The 19,032-nt window shown below is 36.8% G+C and overlaps 1 long non-coding RNA gene across 1 annotated transcript in view; it reads right to left on the bottom strand.

Annotated features, from left to right (window-relative positions):
• The window catches only part of LOC131737316 (uncharacterized), a 35,325-nt gene extending 20,096 nt beyond the window's left edge, over nucleotides 1-15,229 (bottom strand). Inside the window, exons 1-2 of the long non-coding RNA XR_009328937.1 lie at nucleotides 15,014-15,229; nucleotides 14,428-14,565 (exon numbers count right to left, since the gene is read on the bottom strand). This is a non-coding gene — a long non-coding RNA (uncharacterized LOC131737316). The remainder of the gene's footprint in view (nucleotides 1-14,427; nucleotides 14,566-15,013) is intronic.
• Nucleotides 15,230-19,032: the final 3,803 nt, after the last annotated feature.

The raw sequence follows: 19,032 nt of genomic DNA, 5'->3' as shown, positions 1-19,032 counted from the left end.
CAAAAAGCAACAAAAAAACAGTTTTTGGTCAGTCATTATTTGTTGTCAAACAAATGTTTGCCTGTCCTGTGTTCCTGAAAGATTAATTCACTCATCTGCTGACCAAACTAATTTAAATACACATCCAATAATTTTTAACAAAGTGCCTAATCAGTATGTGCAGGTATTATGTTTTGAAACATGACCAATCATTTGCATAATGTTTATTTACTATAAACTGAGGCAAGATAACAAATCTGCTGACTAAGTAGCATTAGAAGTAAAGCAATATGTTAAATCCTTCAATCTGAATCATTTAGGTAATGTTCCATTCATTTTAGATTCAAGAGTGTGTCCTTTCCAGATTCGATGTGCATACCATACTTCTGGGGTTATCCATTATTATGTGGCATTTTTCTGTTTCCAATTGTGCATGTTTAAATTGTGCATAATTAACTGTGTAATAGCTGTCTGCTTTTATTTTTACAAAATGTAGACTCCAGCTCTCTTAAAAACAATGACAATAGAAAGTAGGGCAGTTTTATAAAATACCACAAAACATCAGGTTTTCTTTGTTTTATTACCAGCTCACTAAAATGGCTTCATTTCCATGGCTTGCCTTTGTGGAGGTAAATAAGAAAATAAAAGGTTATGCAGGTCAAGGTTGCAAGTTTAATTTATAAACCCGCACAGAATACAGGAGACTCCAAAGGGTGTGGACACAGGGACAAAATAATAGAAATATTATCCAAGGGGGAAGAGGAAAAAATTCCATAACAATAATAAGTGTTGCAGAGCCAATTTGAGCAGGCAATTGATCATAGAAAAATGCTTCTGCTATGGATCAAACCATTCTCAACAGAACCTCTTTTCTGTGATGCTAGGTCAACCACATTTGAGACAAGTGCAGCATTTATAACTTGTATATGAAGAAGATCGAAATCTGCAAGCTGTGTTTAATGCAAGGTATTGTGTCTTGCATACCACATTAGGGCTTATCTAAAGCTAGATTCATGATAAACTGGGATTTCAGATTTCAAACCACCTAGTTGAATCAGCCTGTTTAGTATTCACTGTCATTTATTAGTATTACAGTAGTATTACTCCAGGTAAAAAAAGAGAACTACATTTGCATATTGCCTGCATAGATAGACATCACATTATAATAATAAAAAAAACACCTTTTTTAAAAAAAAAACTTAATATAATTGGAAATATATTTACTTTTATTTGAAATAGTCTTTTTATTATGTTTTTTATGCTATTTTAATGTGTTTTATTATGCTGTGTGTATTATGTTTTCTGTAAAGCACCTTGGGGTCTATGATGTAAGGTGCTATATAAATGAAATAAATAAATAAAATAAATATATCTATATGTAACATGTTGGCAGGGCCGGCATCAGCACCTGGGCAATGTGGGCAAGCACCCAGGGTCCTGACGCCAGAGGGGGGCCCACACACATACAGAAATAAAATTGCAAATATGAGTAAATGTACTATTTCTGTGCCAGCTATCTAACTCAATCAGCCTTTAGGGTTAGAAATATTTCGTTTTCACTAAACTAAACTAAACTAAACTGTATGCATGCAGTGCAGTTAAACCTTTCAGATCTCCCCTTTTTTCTTTTCTCTTTTCCTGCTTGCATCCTGTTCCTTTTGTCCCTTAGTTCTTTGTAAAGCTGAAAGCTATTAGCTGATCTCGACATACAGTTATAAATGTGTCAATTAAAGATATTCTATAATTGGCACATTTCGGTCATACTTTCCAACAATTAAGATTTTCATTTGACAAGCGTTTTGTATCGCCTCATTATCATAATGTCTACTATTATTATCATAATGCCTAAACGCCTGTTATAATTATACAATTTTAAACCATCAAATATGAAACCTGCCGAACCTTTGGAACATCGAAATAAAAAGAAACACAAATCTGGATGTCAAAAACGGAAGGAAAAGACTACAAAAAAGAAAATAAAGAAAACTGCAATTAAGCTTATAAAGGTTATCTCCGGTCGCAGATGTCACAAGAACGATTGAATGCCTTAGCTCTCCTCTCATTCAGATGAAAGAAGCAGAATTAGTTAACATTGATGCCATACTTCATCAATTTGCCTGTGGAAAATCAAGATGTAAAGTCTTTTGTTAATTTTACTGATAACTGTTAATTCAGCCAGGCCGAATTCACTACTGTAAATACACGGTCAAATGTGTATTTATTATTTCTGTAATAACATGTGTGTTCTGTTTGCTGTTAATTGTGTACTAAGTAGGCTACAGTAAAAAAGAAAATGCACTAAAATCATTTAGTTTTAATTAAAAATAATCTTTTACTATTTTCACACTGTACAGTAATGTGTAAAATAGAGCAGCATATAGGCCTGCCCTGTACATATTTATTACAAAATTATTATTATTAATTGTTTATTTATTTATTTATTTATTTTTAATTGGAAAGCTCAAGTCTCCAGGCATGTCCAGTTTAGCGAGGGACTACTGATTAAATCCAAAATATGAAAACCTTTTTGATAGAACAGTTTTTTTTAATTCGGGGTGAGGGGGGGGGGGGCACTGCCCGGCGCCCACAAAAACCTGGCACCGGCCCTGCATATTGGGGTGCAGAGGTGGCCAAACCGTGGCTATTTATGTTTATTAATCTTCCTTCTCTCCCCTTCTCTCTTTTCTTGTTCCTTTGAGCCTGCATGTTCACTGCAAGGACATTTCAATGACCGCTACCACTCGCTGGCACATGCATATTTCAATCACCTCGAGTGAAAGCCAGTTGTGCAGTTGAAAGTAAGTTTCATAATTTAGAATTAAAGTGTCAGTGGCATTGAGTAAACCCTCCACGAGTAATAAGTGAAAGTATGAGGATGAAAACCAAGGCTTTCAGCCAGAATGGGAGGAAAAGTTTGCTTTCACTGAAAACAGCGTTAAACCTCTATGTCTCATCTGCAACAAATCGCTTACACACTACAAGGCGAGCAACCTCAAACGTCAGACTTGAGGAGAAACAAGCTAGCCTCTTTAAAAGCACGCCCCAGCAGTCAGCAGATGCTGTTTTCGGTGTTCAATAAAGAAGCCGATGTAACGACTGAAGCGAGTTTTGTTATGGAATGGAATATCGCTCGTGCCAAACGTCTTAATCATTTGAAGAATTTATTTAAAAGACCATAACAGAAGTTATGCCCAGATAACAAGAAACTTCAGCAACTAGTAATCCAGATTCCACACTACCGAGAGGCGTATCTCCGAGATCAGTGCTGATGTTGCAACAAAGATGCAAAACGACTTAAATAACCTACTGCCGTTCAGCTTAGCATTTGATGAGTCCATACACATCCAAGACAACTAGCAATATTTGCTAGTAGACAAATAGAAACTTGTAGCAGCAAATTGCAAGGACTGCTGGATGACTTTTGTCGCAGATTTGAAGACTTGCTGAAGTTGAAACGTTGCTTTGCCTTTCTGGTGAATCTGTTCATGGTTGATGTGATCAACGACGGCTGTCCGATCCCCAAACCTTTGGTAACCCTAACCCTAACCACTACTGCACAGAGTAAGTGCAAAATTCTGTTATAATGTTGTAGAGAATTAAAAAAAAATGTTTAAAACAATGCTAGTATTTAAAGTGTCTTGCTCGCAAACATTTCATATTTTACAGCATGTGTCTTGCGGCTCTCGGACAAATGAAAATTTTGGTATGCAGCTCGTAGGGTCAGGAAGTTTGGCCACCCCTGGGCTATACCATACTTTCCGAATCTAAAGTGTTGCCAGTATAACAACACCTATTTTAGATGCATATTTCTTGGTATGTATCTTTAAACAATGATATGATATAAAAAATGAAAGCCTAGTATTTAACACAAACATCTTTTTTTTAATGGAGATTCTCATTCTAAAAACGAATCTTCAAAAGAAGATTTATAAATGTCCTACAAAGGCATCAGATTCTTGTCAAATTACCTGTACCAATAGCAAGTAATCTTTCAATTATATATATATATATATATATATATATATATATATATATATATATATATATATATATATATATATATAAAAATATAATGTCCCAGTCAAGTATGATTTACATAGGATTAGGAAATTAAACATGCATTTTATGAAAGAAAAAAAAAATCATTTAGCTTTAATTCACAATATTGATTTACATAAAGGGTCAAATTCATTACAATGTATTTCTTTAAATATGGTTTCAAAGGGCTTTTTAATGAACAAATGAATGCCTGTGCTTCAGAAGAAAAGTGGTCATCTAACAAGAAATAAACCAGACATGAAAAAGGCATTACTTCTTAAACACCAGCACCAACAATGAAACGGACACAGTCTTAATTAGCCCTCCTTCAAGTTAACATACAAACTGACATAGCATCACAAATTATAACCCAAGTCCTCTCAAATTGATGACACATTAATAAAATGGACTATGTATTGTCAATCAGATTAAGCAGTAACTAGTTCAAGTTTCCGGTATTATATTACCATTATGTTTTTTAGCTGTTAATTATTTTAAAATATTGTAAAAACCTACTGACGAATTGCGAATATGAGCAGCTGTTTTTAAAAAGACAATCTTATAAAGTAATTACTTCTCTGAACCTCAAGGTATTTCTTTATCTGTAGAAAACAGAATATCATGTTCTCCCTTATAGATCACTCTCCTGCTCTTTTATGCAACAGGTATGAGGATTAGATCTTGGATACCCACTTATTTTTTCACTACTTTATCAATGTGCATCCACTGGAACTGATCTTACAGCTGCAAACCATTTCCAATGGCTGCTGGCAACATGAAATATTATTCACTTAGACTTCTCATTATTCATGTTGGTTTCCTTGCAGGAAGTCAACAAATTGGTCTAACTGCAGATGTCACTGCAGAGGCAGGAGACAGAAGATTGCAGATTAGCAATTTTCACACACTTTCATTATTTAACAATTAAACAAACAAACTAAGTATTCAAAATAAAGAATCACCCAAAGGATGTTTTCACAGTACCAGGACTGAGAGCACAACCTTCTGCTCTCAGTTATTGCTGCTACTACTGCAGGAGCTGTCTGCTGGCTCCTAAATATGTGGTCAAACCATATTGAATAATGAATTGCCAATCTGGCTTGACCACATTTTTCATATGTTTTTTCTTTCCCCTCTATTTAGGTTAGACATTCCTTTCAAACACACACACACACACACACACACACATTCTCACGTTTGGTTGGCCCTCTCCAATTAAAGGGAGAACTATGCAGTATTTTACCCTGCACGGATGGGTTTTCATCCCTGTCAATTCCACACACATATTTACTGTATTAATGAACAATCAATAACATTTATTTTTTAAATTGCAGCTTCCATGGGGTTGAAGAGTCTAAGTGGAGTTTATTAATGGATACTCAAACTTGACCCCAGCTTCCTGCGTGACAACCTAACAACCTATTAACCCCACCCCCACATACTGGGTATACTGGACCTAACCTCAAGGGAACAGAGCAATTTAAATAGCAGCAATGTTCGGGAGAAAGAAGTGACAGTTTAATAGGTTGTTATATGTTACATATTGGAATATAACAAAGCTGGGTCATCATGAAAAACTGTATTGCCAAGTGGTCAGCTCTGGAGGTCTTAGTTTCACTTTTATGTGTCCTATCCTTTCCTCCTGCCTCTCTACCAGAGGTGCAAGATTAGACCACAATCTGATTTCTCCCACTGGCACTGTGACACAGCAACCACAATTGGTGAGTCAGTAAAGTGAACTTGAGATATCTAAATTACAGAATTGGGAATTCTGATTTACTGTATGCATTTGGGTTTTGTCTTATGTTCCCCTTTATTTATTTATCCTGCTTTTGTCTAATAGATATTATGGCCCTAAGCAGTATTATATCATTATTGAGCTGATTTTCGTTTATTGTATTGAAGAACCAGAAAGACAGTGTAGCCAAAGGGGTGCCAGAATTCTGCAACAGTTCTCTGAAAAAATAGCAAAAGTCCACACATTTAAAAGTTCATGAAAAATCCATCCAAGTTGATTTTTAAAATCATGGATACATATTTTGAGAGACTCAATTACTACACTGTAATACTCACATGTGTTCCAAATGGCATTTGCATATAATAGCATATGTGAAAAGGGAACAATACTGTTGCCACCATAGGACATTTACGGAATTCTTAGTGATACTATTACTAACAACAACAACAACAAATGTATTAGATAATAAAAGCTGGAGCTAAGAAGTCCCACTGCCAAACAAAGGGTTAATAAATAAGAAATCTAAATCACATATGACAGTATACTAAATTCACATATTAGTAAAGTGAGTGTTAAGTGCTCTTTTATGTTAGCTGCTACAGTTGTTCGTTGAAATGTGTATTTTTAAAATGTGTATTTTTTACACTGAAGAATTGTGAAGCATTAAAGCTGATATTTACTTTATCATGAGTCCAATAGGGTAATCTCAACTGAGACGAAGATGGACTGTTTCAGCAGGCAGCAGACCTCTGACTGTTTTAAGCACAAGTCCTTCAGGGCAACTCTTAGTTTTGCTCTCTGAAGCGCAAAATGAAAGTACTATGGATGAAGTCCAGAGATGCAACCAGACCTGGGACAAATATAGTTGGATTTTATATTTTATTTGTAAACACCAACTGTTGCAAATAGTTGGAATTTTTAAATATATATGCTCGAATAAATCAATTGTGTTTTTAAATATTCGAATATTAATTGCACAGTCAAATATTATTTGAAAATATTTAATATATGTAAGTTATTTGAAAAAAAAAAATATATATATAAATAGTTAATGAATAATCAAAAACTAAAACCTAATTATTACCCTAAATGTATAATTATGTACCAAGTCTTGCAATTACCACATGGTGGTTGAGGAGGATTTCTAAAATGCTAAACATGTTCAATTCAATAGCTTCAAAACAGGCCATTAAACCAGTGGTTAAAGATATTTTATTGTTTTCAAATATTTACCCACTGAAATAAAATATTCAAATATTTCAATTAATTGATCAAATTAAATCTAATTGAAATAGAGCAGTTTCCAAAAGATAACTGGGTGGTTAACAAGGATAAGGCGTAACCTGCTTAGAATGCAGGATAACAATTAGGCTGCTGTATGTTACAGTTACATATTTATGAAGAGATTCAATGTATTTCAACTACTTTACTCATATTTAAATATATTCAAATAATTTTTGCTTTCCACAAACCATATTTATATATTTTCAAATAAGTTACTTTCTGCAATCTGTATTTAATTATTTTCAAATATTTACAATTTGTATTTAATTATTTCAAATAATAGTTACTTTCTGCGACATGTATTTAATTATTTTCAAATAATAGTTACTTTTCACAAAACATATTTTTCGCAGGTCTGCATGCAACAATGCCAGAATATGTACTGAAAAGCTTTAAAATTTCAGAATACCTAGACATATTAAAACAAGGATTAAAGGAAAATGTCATGGTCAAAGAAAGGAAACACGATTTTATTTAACCAGCACTTTCCCATTGCTTTACAGCATTTAGCAACATTGGGGCTCACTGAGGCACATCACTGGAACAATAAATGTGTTCATGAATTGAGTACTACACTAGGATATTATATAAGACACAGATTAACCACACATTTAAGTCTTTAATGGTTGAAAATAAAGTAGCATGTATATGTTAACACTGATTAAATGTAACTCAAACAGTATTTCCTATTTTTCACTTTTTTTAAATGAATAATAACATATTTTACTGTTTATGCATGCCTGTGTGCAGTTACTTTCCTGGTCACATGACAACAATCTACTATTAAACAATATGAGGAAATTAAAGTACTAGTATATCTGATGACACAAGATGAAAAGAGCCACTGGCTGTATGTTGATACTGGATTACAGTTCATTGACTTCTGAACTGCAATGACATCATCCAGATGAGTTCAAACAAGTAGCCAACTTACATGAAATAATAATAATAATAATAATAATAATAATAATAATAATAATAATAATAAACCTATTGTCATAAAACTACTGTTTATCTACAATAAAGTGTCAAGAAGCTACTTTATTTCCTGCAACAGCAGTTATTTCCAAGTGAAGAAACTCTCTCAGCATTACAGAAGCAGCCACCTGTGATATAACCTTGACACCAATCTTGGCATCCTCTTTGTGAAAGTGATATAGAAAACAATGGATATACTGCCTTCTTCCAATCCATATGTTTTCATAAACTCTATGCACTTGACATTGTGGTTGGTTTACTATTAAAATCAATGCACTATTATATCACAAGCTAGTTGTATCCTAATGTAACAGCTTTTTTGTTTTTTTCTGTTTCTGTAAGGCTTTACTTAATTGGTGATATGCTGTTATCCATTGAAGCAGGTTTTGAAAGCCTTTTTTACTACACCAATTTAAGAACTGTATAGGTGGACCTCAAAACATATTTGTATTGGAATAAATATGAATACATGGTTTGTCATAGGTGGCTGATTCCTATGGAAGAAATATCCACCCATTCCCACAATTCACCTATTTTTCAGCAGTCCCTACAGGAGGCAGTAGAAGTCAGTGTTCACTGAAGCATACTGATGTTCAAACACCAATTCATAGGCAACCCTCTACGACAGACGTTTTCGTGATTTAATTATTTAAAATTGCAGTGGCAGGTTAAATATTTTACAAAAAAAGTCCCTCAACAGCTCACCTGGTAAAGGTGCTGCTGAAATCAAGGGACAGCAGATTCTTGACCTAGCTGAGAGAGCATTACAGGGGATTCCATAGGGAGCGTAACACTGGCACTGCTGCTCCCATGGATTAGGGAGAAAAAATCGGCAGGGACTCATAGTCACTTCACTGTGCCACAGTGTAAGATGAAAATGCATTATTAATAATATGAGAGAAAATGTATTGGTCATTTTGGCAGAGTGTCCCGCCCCTATATATCTATGTGCACTGTTTTATTATTATTTGTATTATTGTTTGTGGCGTGGATAAAAGCCGCCGCCATTATCTGTTATTGTTTTTGGATTTTAAAAACCTTGTGAGGATGCGTGACTGATCAGCTACTGATTATTTAACTAGCTGACAGTCACGCATCCTTACTAAACTCGTGCAGACTGTGGCTGAGGGGTAATAAGATAATTAATAGCTAGTTAACCCCTCGGCCAGAATATAAAAGCCTGCAGCTATCTACGCTCAGGGAAGAAGGTTCGGAGTACAGAACGAGAGCAGAGACGAGAGGTAAAAAGAAGATAATAATTGCTAAGCGTGTTAGTTTGTACACCAGCACGAGACTTATTTGTTGTCAGTTTATTGCTTATTTGTTTGGCCAACGTGCCCTTTTGTTTCTGTCTTGTTTTGTTCAAATCTTTTGTTTTGTTTATTTAATGAAATAACTGAGCGCCATAGCGCTCAGTTTCACCACTGGCATTCCTTACGTGTTTTGGTTTCTGTTTCCGGTCCGTGATGTCACCACTCACACGACACTCAACAACAGCTTGGTCACAGTAATCCATACAAGAGTAAAATGTATTGGTAATGTTAAACCAGTTTGCTGGAGGTGACTTTGGCATAAGCAGAGTTGGTTTGGTTTAAAATGACTGGAAAGATAAGGCATTTGCAGAAATTTATGGAATGAAATATGGTCAACAATTTACTATGGCAACTTTGTAAAAGAGAGTGGTTAGTGGTTGGTTGCACTTGAATGAAGTAACAGCTGAATGGCTAATGTCTATTGATAATTAGTAAGATAACAAAAACACACTGTAGTCACATATGCCCTGAGCCCAGTATAGTATAAATACCAGGCATAAAGGCATACACAGCCAGAGACGCTCCAATACCTCCAGGCACCGTGGACCATCTACAGTCTGAATTCATAAACCTTACAATGGCGACCCTGTGGGTTCTCTACAGAGGGATTCGACCTTACAACAGTTGCCCTTAATGGCCAGGGTTGGCCTTTACCCTCCAGGGGCTCACCAATATCCACTATCAAACTCTTGGATCTAAGCAGGCATCTTCCAGTGAGACACAAGGATGCCTGTTGACCTTCAGTTCTCCTGAGCTGTTGTGGGAATTTACTGCGGTGAGGGAACATAATTAGACATTCTAAATTGGGAAGAAAAAACAGGGGTAAAATAACTAAGCACTCAAATGAAAATAAATAAATAAATAAAATAAAAATTATACAAAAATATGACTCCTCTGTGATTGTTATTATATTCTTCAGTAATTTACCCTTCTGTACACTGCACTTCATCAGACACAGTCAGCTTTCCTGTTTGTATTTTAATCTGGTGAATGAAGTTACAATTGCCTTCTGACCATCACTGAATCCTGCATTTGCATTAAATCAATGCTCCCTCCAGCAACACTACTGATGCTGTTTTTTTTCTGTTTCCTCAACTGTTATTGAATCAGAGTATTATTGTTGCAGGGGGACCATTGATGTGGAAACACACACAGGATATGCAGTGATGGACAGAAGGCAGTTGCTGCTTGTCTTGGTGAACGCTGCCAAGGCTAATTGAACAGCTAATTAAAACAGTGATATGTACAGTACAACACAGGATATTGTTTTGGATGTCCTGTTATTTTGTATATCAAAGGTGCCAACCCTTCTGGATGCTGGTGGGAAGAGACACCTGTATTTTTTGTTTGTTTTGACCCACTGCCAGATCTATATTTTATTAAACCATTCCCAAAAAGTAAAGGTCAGGGGTTTTATGGCTTCATGTTTACATAAAACTACCTTGCAGTGCACCAACAAGTATTGAAACAGCTGTGTTCCTGTATGTGTAGGTGGGTAGTGGAATAGATATTTACAATTGCATTTCTTTGATCATATCACAGATGTGTGTTAAATGTGTATGCTTGTGGCTACACTTATGACAAATGTATTTTGCAGAATCCATCAGTCATGAATTGAAGCAAACAGACTGAGTATTCCACCCCATTAGTTTGAAAGCTTTTCACTTTTTGTCTGCACCAATCTATAACATGATACACTGCATATAAATACATTTATAATAATGCTTTAGTGTACATCTAATACACATCCATGGAACATAAAAATGGAAAAAACAAGCATTATAAGTCCATTTACCCAGTTCATTTGCAGAAGAACAAAATGTATTGTTTTAATGGTTATACTTCTGTGAGGAAACAACACTATTTCTTTAAAAAAATATGTTCAGTAAAACTCTAATCTGTCTTGAACTTTGCTTGAAGGGGGTTTGATTATATTTTGTATGTATCTGTGGAGAGAGGTGATGGCTGACGCAGGCCCATTTATTTCAATGGCCACCCATTACTGAGGTACATTAAAGTATTTAATAAAAGCCATGCTTCCTCGTGCAGTAGTCTGCAGTTGCATCCTTAAACTGCATGGAAAGCAAGCACATTGAAATCAGTAATCGAAAGTTACATTTTAACAATATAATTGCAAACTATAGTATGAGGCAGCATGGCTTTAAGTAGATGCAGCATTAGTGTACTTCTTGCTAACTTCATTTATTTGTTTGCATTTCATAGGAACGTTGATCTGATCTCATGGCCATTGGTTGCTAGTCCTTTCTCACATTCACTCTGGTGGATATATGTCATAACATAAGACTATTCCACTGGTTACTTTGATGTAGTTGTTTTCCAATAAATGTGACCTTTAAGTAATCTACTGTGCTAAACATAAACAAGACGACTCATCCATCATTACATGTTGATGTGTATATGAATCAGTTAATAAAGTTTCATATTTTCAGTTTTTTATAGAAAGCAGCTGCTTCAGCCCAGCAGTCCATCTTCACATGCTCCACTGGATGCACCTGGTACCTTATTTTCAGTCGCCATGAAGTATCCCTCATCCCTGCCTTCAAACTCTAAACAAACTTGGTGGATATCAAAAGAGCCAGATGGCTGCCATCATGAATACAGGTACTTATTGTTGGCGTGACAGGATAGCGTCACGGCCAAGGCTGTTACCAGCAGGAAGGTGACACAGAGGCTGAAAAGCTGCAGTTAAAGCACTGGTACGCAAATTTATTGATAAAAACAGGAACAAAATAAACAAGGCAGAGGGACCCAAAATAAAAGGTTTAAACAAAAACATTCTTTGCCTTCAGACTGGGCATTTGCCTTCACTGACAGTCCTCTCCTAAACTCCTTCAACTAAACAAAGGCTCTGGCTCCCTTTATACAGTATAGCATGTGGCTGGGGCTTGATTGACTAACAATTATTCAATCAAGGCCTAGCCACATTCCCCACGTGGATTCTGGTAGGTATGGAATTAACCCCATCCCTGCCAAACTCAAAATAATGAATCTGTATTTTTCGAGCTATACAAACACTCACTACACATTCAGGCTTCCGCTCTGTCACAGTTGGACTATACTATCCTGTATATGTGTCTATACCTAAACATTATAGTAAAATCTGGAAGGTACTGTATCTGTGGGCATAAAACAATACTTGATGAGATTTAGTGGAAACTGGGCACAACAGAATTGCTTATAGTTCTGTGAAGAATTAAGGATCATATGGCTATACTGTAAAATTCTGAAATAAAAGTCCTTGCTTTTTTGGTTTGTTGTTTATTTGGGGGGGGAGGGTCCATCTATTGCTCAACCAAATAAAAAAAAAACACTTAAGAAAATGTGTCTGGACAGCTACAGACATGTATCCGTTGAAGCACAAGTAAGTTCAATTTTACATAATCTGTTTAGTGTTGTTTTGCAGAGTACTTAATCACAACCAATCTCACAGCCTTTTTTAGAACTTTGTGTTTAATCTGTTGCAAATAAGTCATTAGGGAAATAAAGAGACAGCTAAAGACTGGATGAGACACTTTATAAAACATTTCAGGCTCAAACGATAAACTAGCTACTGACTTATTCTTCATAGGGTACAAAAAATAATAATTGTGACATGAGTGAACAGACATTTTCTTTAATACATTCTGACTAGTCAAATTAAATGTTTCTATATATCTATATATTGTAAAAATTATACTCCACATATAACAGATTTTTCTGCTCAGGACAAGGTATACTGTAGTAATCGCATCTAAATTGTCCAACATCCCAGTCAAATAAACACCAACAGCAGCATCCATTTTTAAAAACTAACCTCAATTGTACCTTTAAATATATATGTTTACCTTTGTGAAGGTAATTGATGCAGGAAATGTTGCAAACGTTAGGTTCCCAGCAATTCATCCCAGGCACAATTGGTCCCCATGACAATTCCTTCCTCATTACTAGGTAGACAAATTTTAAGCCATAATACAAGAATAATGTGTGTATACTTTTAAGATGTTGGACTGTGTAACAATATAGAATTTTTTGTTCATTAATTTCAGCAAGCTGGTATTGTTGATGACAATGTTTTTAGTGGTTCACCTGGAGCGTTTTTTTTTTATGAATGTAACACTTCGGTACTTGATAACTAGGGTGACCAGATTTTCAAAGATCAAAACCGGGACACATTGTTAAATAATTGATAAGACTAATTAAACCAATTAAATATAGGCTATTTACTGGTTATTTAAATAGCCACCCTCTCACACTTAGTATTATCTTTTTTGAAGAAGAAGAAGGAGCAGCAGCAGCATCTAGCTAATTTCATTACTCTCCTGGGTGTATAATTTGTGGCTAATTAGTGTAAGTTGCCATATTGTGTTATATATGTATTGCTACTTTTATATTTAGTTCATTATTATTATTATTATTATTATTATTATTATTATTATTATTATTATTATTAATAATAATAATAATAATAATAATAATAATAATAATAATAAAGAATGCAGATAAATCATGTTCCATTACAGGATTTCTACAATCAGAATAAAATAATAGGTTTGGAAATAACTTTGATATAAGGCAAAATAATTCTCCAATTAAAATTAATTGTACTGTAAAAATCTTTGAACATAATAATGTGCCTGAAACTTAAATTGATGTAATTAACAGCAATTTCATGCAATACATCAATTAGCCAGCACTTTTTTTCTTTCAGAACAGAGCAACAGTATTGAATGCTAATTTTAAATAATATAATGATGTACTGTCCCAAAAGCTACTCCCCTTTCATCTGCAGAATTTGTCATGCACCAGGCATGACTCATCTTTAAAGAAGTGCACGTTATGTATTTATTTCCAGGTCTATCATCAATTCCTTTTGTTCCAGAAAATATTAAAACATTTACAAAATAAATCTTCAAATGGCCAACTTCATTTTTAACTCAATCATTCTCAGCCATGGTGCAGTATGTTTATAGCGGGTATCTCATGAAAAAAACAAAACAAAACAAAACAAAAAAAAACATGGCTTGTTTGTAATATCAATATATCATATTTTTATAATTTGTTTGATTGATTTACAAAAGAAGAATACATGTAACCCACCTTCTCCCCCATGTGTAACAGTGGGCTAGAGCCTTGGGAGATAGGCATTGTGGATCCTGGCAGCCTTTTTGTTCCAAATGAAAGAAGAGATAATCTGGTCAAGGGTATTAAAAGGTTGTAGTAAGGAATACTGGAATACTGTGAAAAAAGATATAAAAACAGAGTTAATGCGATCAACCAAAGACAGAGGTTGAGTAGACCAACTGATGGTTCTGTTTAGTACACTTCAATAGAGGTGAAAAATGTGATTTAAAAAGATTGGTGTAAGAGTTAGTAACAGGTGGCCAGGTTTCCATGCAGCTTAGAATGTCGATACTCTCTCTCCACAGTCATTATGTATGTGACTTAGCACACACATACCACACACATTCCTTGTTCTATAGGAAGTACACTTCTAAAATATTGTAGGGACTTCCCGTCGCTATGAGACTTATTTTAAAATAAATAATAAAGAAGCGGTTCCAGAAGCCGTGTCAAGGATAATAAAACAGCCAGTAGTTTATTTTTTTTTTACTAACACTTATACAGGACTTTGTTGGCCCAGCCCCACGCCAATATAATAAACCCTACTAGCGTCCATGCCTACCCATTTCACTTTCACAGCAACAGCGGATACCTCTCACACACAACAGGGGTACTTAGTATCTCAGCGTAATCAGCTATCTGTCTAAACTGGCAAGTTTATCTCTGTCTAAACTGGCAAATTTATCTCTAACAGTAAGTAACAGATTTTCGATCACCCTCCGCTCCGTCTAAATCCACTCGAAGAGTCCCCGGAGGCTGCTGACGTCAGCTCCCATCGTCCTCATCCCTCAGGGCTAAACCAACCCTCAAAGACGAGGAGGGGAGGGGGGAAAGAAACTGGCTAATTCCCCGTAACAAAAGAACCTTCTCAATTAACTTCAATAAACAATGACACAGCCTCCCTATACACCCACACACTCACACCCTAAACTATGGTCCCCAAACGACCTTCCCACCCTGCATTCACACCCTTATACCCTCCCCGTATACATTCTCTTAATGGCTTGGTCGGGCACACAACACAGGGAATGAATAGATAACAACACATTTACAATACTTAGTCCCAGCGACTCTAGTCCAGTTCTCGCGAAAGCCAGGATCGCTACAATATTGTACGACTTTAAGGAGTGGGTCGTCGTCATTTCACGCTAAAAAGCCGTACAATTGACCAAAATCTCAGTTTTTTGCATGGAAACACGTCCAGATGTCTTACATTATGCTTAAGCCCTGGTCACACCTGGAATGATAACACTACGTAACACAATTTTTGTTCCTTGGTTGTAAATGTTATTTCCTAATTGCTTATGCCTCAAAAGTATAGAAAATGGCTATTATTACCCACAAACTTTGCTTTTGTGACCAGGACAGTGATATTTTGAAATTTACCTATTTCCAATGAGAAAACAGGCGAATTTGTGTCTTTTCGTTCACATAAAGTCAGAAAAAAACAACATATGAATCCAAATTAAAATGTATGTATACTAAAGTAATACAAAAATGACTACAAAAGATTTAGAAGTGAGTAGTTTTTCGAGATTTACGATTATACTGTAAATCACTTTCACGAATCAGCCCCCAAATGTAGTCTCCCATCATGTTCTCCTTATACTGTCCTTGGTAGCGGCGTTCAAAGTCCAGTATATCCTGGTGGAAGCGCTCGCCTTGCTCCTCCGAGTACGCTCCCATGTTCTCCTTGAATTTATCAAGATGAGCATCAAGGATATGGACTTTGAGGGACATCCTACAGCCCATTGTGCCGTAGTTCTTCACCAGAGTCTCAACCAGCTCCACATAGTTTTAGGCCTTGTGATTGCCCAGGAAGCCCCGAACCACTGCGACAAAGCTGTTCCAAGCCGCTTTCTCCTTACTAGTGAGCTTCTTGGGGAATTCATTGCACTCCAGGATCTTCTTTATCTGTGGTCCGACGAAGACACCGGCTTTGACCTTTGCCTCAGACAGCTTAGGGAAGAAGTCTTGAAGGTACTTGAAGGCTGCCGACTCCTTATCTAGAGCTCTGACAAATTGTTTCATAAGGCCCAATTTAATGTGCAGTGGTGGCATCAGCACCTTCCAGGGGTCCACCAGTGGCTCCCACTTGACGTTGTTCCTCCCCACAGAGAACTCGGTCCGCTGTGGCCAGTCCCAACTGTGGTAGTGTGCCTTGGTGTCCCTGCTGTCCCAAAGGCAAAGATAGCAGGGAAACTTGGTAAAAACCGCCGTGGAGACCCATCAGGAATGCCACCATTTTGAAGTCTCCTATGACCTCCCAGCCGTAATCATACTTCAAGGCGTCCAGCAAGGTCTTGATGCTGTTGTAATCCTCTTTGAGGTGCACCGAGTGAGCCAGGGGAAGAGACGGGTTCTTGTTACCATTATGGAGCAGCATGGCTTTGAGGCTCCTGGATGAGCTGCCAATGAAGAGGTGCCACTCATTCTGGTTACAGGCGATTCCGATTGCCTCGAACAGACTGGTCACATTGTGGCAGAAGCAGAGCCCATCTTGATGGGTGAAGAAGCTGGAAAAAGGTTGGTGACGCTTCCTCTGATCTGCGACTTGCACACTTTCATCCAACAAGTTCCACTGCTTGAGCCTAGACGTCAAAAGCTCGGCATTGGACTTGGTGAGACCAAGATCTCTAATCAAGTCGTTGAGGTCTTTTTGGTTGGGGTAGTATGGGTTTCTCTCCTCAGCTCCACCTCTGAAATTGTCATCTGGATCTAGGAGTGGGTAAAGGGAGCTCATGGCAGTGTGGCACCAGGGTGATGGATGAAGGAAGGTCCGGATACGTGATAGCAGGTGCATTCTTGCCAGTCCGACGTTTGGAAGGGTCCACCATGCAGAAGTAGCAGTTCCCGCCAAATTCTTGGGATAGCGAACTTCATGGCTCGCTTTTCTCCTCTGTACCATCCTACAAAAATACATTTATTTCACCCATGACTTATGTGTAAGAGAGTCTCGCAACATTTTTCATATATGATATATTTTTTCAATAACATTGAAAATTGTAAAACATTTTAAAATTAAAAACTTTTACATTTTAAATTTTAAAAATTTTAACAAATTTTATAACATAAAATTCCGAGCAACAATTGTCCATCTTACCTTCCAGAGTTTTTTTGCAGTGCTCGTAGGTGAAATGAGGTGCCCAGGGTTTGTCTTGATCCCCGACAGGCATGCCGAAATATGCCTTGTAGGCCTCACACATCTTAGCAGATGCTTCCATGGAGTACTTTTTCGCTCTTGTCTTGATAAATTGGCCGCAGACATAGCAAAATGCGTCTGCCGGATGCTTGCAGCCTCTTGATGCCATCTCAGAAAAATGCAGATATGTATCCACTTAGGCAGCTGGAACTAAACTGAACTGGTGGGCTTAAGGCCCCTGTATTTATACTACTATTTATATTACTGGAAAGTTCTAGAAGTTACTCCAAGTTTACTCAGCACTGAATCTATCTGGAATGTTCTGGAAAATAGGTAAATTTCAAAATATCACTGTCCTGGTCACAAAAGCAAAGTTTGTGGGGAATAATAGCCATTTTCTATACTTTTGAGGCATAAGCAATTAGGAAATAACACTTACTACCCAGGAACCAAAAAAAAAAAAAAATTGTTACACGGTGTAATGATAATGATAACAATTTTTAAAAATTGTTCCAGTTCGAATGAATGGAGGTGGTCACACCACAACGATACCAATATAACGATCATTGTAAACGATAACGATAGCTAACGTTTTCAATCGCTTTCAGAGAGATTTTTTCCTGTTACAACGATAACGATAACAAAGTATATATCATTTTTATATCATTAACCGAGTGCTGGTATTTTAGCTCCGTTCAGGTATGAATTTTCAGTACTACCCAACCAACCCCAGAAGGACCTCACATTTCTCTGGTTTAGCTGTAAGCCCCACCGCCCTCAGAGATGCAAGAACAGCAGCTACTCAATCAAGATGGTAATCCCAATCACAACTGAAGATCACCACACCATACAGGCTGCATATTCTTTGTGACGCCGAAGGATTTTATCCATCATTCTTTAGAATGCGGCAGGGGCCCTATGTGACCCAAAAGGCATAGTGCAAAATTGGTACAACCCAAAGGGAGTAGAGAAAGTTTTCTTTAGACTCTGGCATGAGGGGAATCTGCCAGTAGCCTGTTGTTAGGTCCATTGTCGAAATAAATGGAGCTTTGCCACGTCGATCCATTAAGCATTAAGCTTCCGAAAATCAACACAGAACCAAATCAAGCCATTTGAGCTTGGGGACAAGGATGATGGAACTGCACCAATCGCTAAAGGACTTCTCTATTACCCACAGTTCCAACATGTGTCTACCCCCTTTTTGTGTTCGGGTAGACGAAACAGCCTTTGGCGAACATGCACCTTTGGCTCGGTGTGGATATGGTGCTGAATTACCGTTGTACGTCCAGGGCGAGAAGAGAATACATCAGAAAAAACCTGCACCAACCTCTCAACCTGTTGCCTCTGGACCTTTCCCTCCTTCTTGGGGAGTTCCAGGCCCAGGTCGGACCCCAAAATTGACGCGACCAACAGGTTCCCATGAGTTGTCCACGGGTTGA

This window comes from Acipenser ruthenus, chromosome 6, assembly GCF_902713425.1.
Source record: "Acipenser ruthenus chromosome 6, fAciRut3.2 maternal haplotype, whole genome shotgun sequence".
Lineage (NCBI taxonomy): Eukaryota > Metazoa > Chordata > Actinopteri > Acipenseriformes > Acipenseridae > Acipenser > Acipenser ruthenus.
This window is presented reverse-complemented; position numbering and strand designations above follow the sequence as displayed.